This window comes from Artemia sp. Qi Xiang Cuo, chromosome 1 (assembly GCF_049724085.1).
Source record: "Artemia sp. Qi Xiang Cuo chromosome 1, ASM4972408v1, whole genome shotgun sequence".
Classification (NCBI taxonomy): domain Eukaryota; kingdom Metazoa; phylum Arthropoda; class Branchiopoda; order Anostraca; family Artemiidae; genus Artemia; species Artemia sp. Qi Xiang Cuo.
Window position 1 is genome coordinate 49,753,059 of NC_142794.1, and position 4,495 is coordinate 49,757,553.

A 4,495-nucleotide genomic window follows, 5' to 3' on the forward strand; every position below is an offset into this window, starting at 1 on the left:
TGTTGTTTACACAGCGTCAAAATACTTTCTGATAATTGAATCACATTGCATGCCCGTTATATACGAAATCTCAATGGCGAATTGTTATGTAACGGGGAAACTATATGTAAGCAGGTCTCTGATTGGCTGAGAAGGAGGATGTATCCGGCTCGCTGATTGGCTGAGAAGGAAACACATGATCTAACTGTTTCCGGGAAACTCTTAACATTGCCTAGAGCAATAACAACAAATACTATTTCTGGACACCATGACATTCGCGATCGATTACGCAATCAAGTTCTCGGAAATTCACTTCCCCCTCGAGTCCTAGATCAATAACATTGCTCCCGTTAGAATTCAATGCGCATGTGCAACCTTCGTCCCGGAGCTATTACACATAGAAACATCAAATAAATCGACCTTGGAAAAAGAGGTCATTGACCCCATTACGTAATCATTCTCCCTAGGGAGGCTATGCCCTTATTTGGTGTACTGACAGTATTCTATGCCCATATATGGTGTGGGTACGGGAGTCGGACCCCCATCTCTACTAATTCCCCCAGACATCTCCATGTGTAAAATTTAATCGCAAAAGAGAAAGTAAGACAAATAAAAATATTTTTGTATAGAAATAATGACAAATTACACACACCCCCTCCTTCCGTGTAAAATTTCTCCTGGAACGTCCAATATCGAAAACTTCCCTACCAACGGAAAATATTCCCTCGTATAACCCCCGACATAAAACTCCCACCCTGAAAAATATCTGTATACATCTCAGTAACAAATACTATGTGTTAACAATGGGCAAAATTTATTAGCTTACACCCTTTTCCCCAGAGGCTGTGAGGGATCATGTCACCTCTAGAGGCATAGTTATTGGACTTTTCAACTATGCTAAACAAAATAGTTATCTTAAAATTTTGATCGGATGACTCTGGGGAAAAAGGAGCGTGTAAAGGGTGCTAGTTGCTCTCCACCCTTTTTTCAATTAAAAAGGGCATCAAATTCTTGAATTTCCCCCTGAATGAGCCCTCTCCAAATTTCCTTGGACCATTGGTTCGACACGACCACCCCTGGGGAAAATACGCACAAGCAAACACATAAACACGCATCCGTGACCTTTCTTGTTGAAAAAAAATCCCGATTTTTGCAGATGATAGCATCAAACCTATGATAGGCTTAGTCTGATGGTTTGATTTTCATCAAGATTCCTTGACTTTTAGGGATGTTTCCCATATCTTTGGAATTTCGAGGCTTGAAGCTTTTCATGGGTAACATTAATGAGTTTTATATATTTAAAATCTCCATAACAAGTCAATTCTTTTGATGCAATAATTTTTACCATAACTCCATTTTCTAAGAGTTTCAGTTAGTATTTGGCCGAGTCACTCCTTATTACAGTTCGTCACCGCAAACTGTTTGATTACCCTTGATAAAACCACCTTATAGTGCCTTATGGCACCAAAGGTGGCATTTTTTGTGCCATTACAGGACTGACAGTTCTGGGAAGCATAATAAACGCACAATTCTAATTTCCATGGTCTAAACCTGGAGGTTTATAGTTCTCCCTATTGAACAGACACCCTTCCAGATCCCTTAAGTATGAAAAAAAATAAATCTCAGTTTGCAAAAAAAACCTAATGCCAAAAATTTTTGATTTAATTTTTCATTGTGTTTTAAGGAATAAACTAATGTATCATATATTGCATATGCAGATGAATTACTGCTTATTAGCCGTTCAAAATTCAGCCTATAAAAGTCGACCTAGTTTGTTTCTAAGCTGTTTAAAGAAAATCTCCTTAATACTAAACGTTGAAAATGTGAATATTTAGTCTTTACTTATTTAGCCAAACATCGAAGTATTGATCTAAGCTGTGGTTCTTTTTCAGTTATCCAATAAATAAAAACAATTTTTTTTCTAACTGAAAGTAAGAAGCGACATTAAAATTTAAAACGAACAGAAATTATTCCGTATATGAATGGGGCTAAATAAAAGTTCAAATAGAGATAAGATCCTTTTAATAGACAGTGATGATGATAACAGTGATAGAAATTCACAAAAATACCAGATATTTCGATCACATATACCGTGACCGTCAGTAGAAAGAACTTATTGATTCCCACTTCCACACCATATATGGGCAAAGAGTCCCTAGGGAGAACACCTGTGCTGTCAGTCCCGACGGGGCACCAGTTCTGGGCAGGGAAACCCCAGGGAGAACACGTTTCCGAGAAATTGATGACGTAACCTAGTTTAACCTCATGAACGCGTGACGGGGGGGTATCAGATATGGGCATAGACTCCCTAGGGGAAATGGATTTCTGAGAAATTGATTGCGTAATCGAAGGGGAAGTGGATTTCCGAGAACTTGATTGCGTAATCGATTGGGAATTTTATTGATCCGATAACGGGAAACAAATCGCGTGTCTCCTTCTAGGGCAATCAGAGGGCTGGTTACATATTAGCGGGAGAGGAATGGATTTCTGAGAAATTGATTGCGTAATCGAAAGGGAAAATGGATTTCCGAGAACTTGATTGCGTAATCGATTGGGAATTTTATTTATCCGATAACGGGAAACAAATCACGTGTCGCCTTCTAAGCCAATCAGAATGGTTTTTGTCACTGAGAATGAAAAAACAGGATTTTTCTCACTTTGATGTATTTTCAAGGAGAATTGTCTCCGGGCGAAGTTTATTAATGTCTTTGGTGTTCGTCCAGGAAAATTGTTTCCGGGCGAAGTTTATTAATGTCTTTGGTGCTCGTCCAGGAAAATTGTTTCCGGGCGAAGTTTATTAATGTCTTTGCTGCTCGTCCAGGAGAATTGTTTCTGGGTGAAGTTTATTATTGATTCACGAAAGGGGAATTAATTTGTTGTTTCTAAGGGGAATTATTGATCTACGAAAGGGCAATTAATTTGTTGTTTCTAAGGGAAATATTGATTCACGAAAGGGGAATTAATTTGATGTTTCTAAGGGGAATTATTGATTCAAGAAAGGGGAGAGAATTTCTGAGAACTTGATTTACATAATCGCTAGGGGACTTATTGATTTACGAAAAGGGGAATAAGGAAACAAGTATGGCTTCTTTGATCTTAGATCTGAGGGATAAACGCTCTTTAGGTCAGAGAAAAAAATTAAAATTCTATTTTTAAATAAGGCTTCGTTGATCTTTAGTGTCAGGAATTAGAAATGACATCACTTGTTATCTTGGAATTATGCGGGACTCTAAAGAGATAGAAATTCTGTTTTTAAATACGGCTTCACTGATCTTTAAGTCGGAGAGATAAAATGATATTCTAACGAAACCTTAATAGCTAGGGGAATCGCTAGGGGAATTATTGATTTACGAAAAGGGGAATAAAGAAACAAGTATGGCTTCTTTGATCTTAGATCTGAGGGATAAACGCTCTTTAGGTCAGAGAAAAAAATTAAAATTCTATTTTTAAATAAGGCTTCGTTGATCTTTAGTGTCAGGAATTAGAAATGACATCACTTGTTATCTTGGAATTATGCGGGACTCTAAAGAGATAGAAATTCTGTTTTTAAATACGGCTTCACTGATCTTTAAGTCGGAGAGATAAAATGATATTCTAACGAAACCTTAATAGTGTAGCTAGGAACATTAATGAGATGAAGAGATTAACACGGGAAAGAGTTTCCTAGGAATTTCAAAAGTGACAGCGCAATGATGCCAAAACAAAAGGAACACGTAGAAATTACGTTTAGGGATTATTTGGGCGTAATAGTTTGAGATATTTTAGGGAATTATTTAAGCGAAACAGTTTGAGGCATTTCAGAAGATGATTTGGGGTGAAACTCTGTGGCCGTTATAATACACAAGTTTTATTTGAACAGTGTTGTGAGGTTCACCTACCCCAGCCCCAAAGGGCTCCGATACCCCTACCCCAACCTCAATGGGCCCTCCTACCCCAACCCCGAAGGAAGCCCCCGGCCCCTAAAGGTCCCCCGGACTCCCAAAGGATCACCCGGCGCCCCAAGGGCCCCCGGACCCCAAAGGCCCCCAGGCCCCCAAAGAGCCCCCTCCCCATTTTTTAATACTTTTTTTTGCGCACTTGAGACACAGAAGGGCCCCCACATTTCAAAAGTCTTTATTATATCTTTTCAGAACAAGTTCCTTTCTTAATGTCATTCCTAAATCCATTTTACAAGTTGAAGTACCCATCCTTTTCACCCACAACTTTACTTTACAGCATTTTGAATGCCCCAACACCAAGCAGTACTTTTCAAAAGGTATTTCAGAACAAGTTCAGTTCTTAATGTCCCTCCTAAACCCATTTTACAAATTGAAGTACCCATCCTTTTCCCCATAACTATACTTTACGACTTTTTGCAAACCCCAATATCAAGCAATACTTTTCAAAGGCATTTCAGAACAAGTTGTAAAATTGGTTTAGGAAGGACATTAAGAAAAGAACTTGTTCTGAAATGGCTTTGAAAAGTATTGCTTGATATTGGGGTGTGCAAAAAGTCGTAAAGTATAGTTATGGGGAA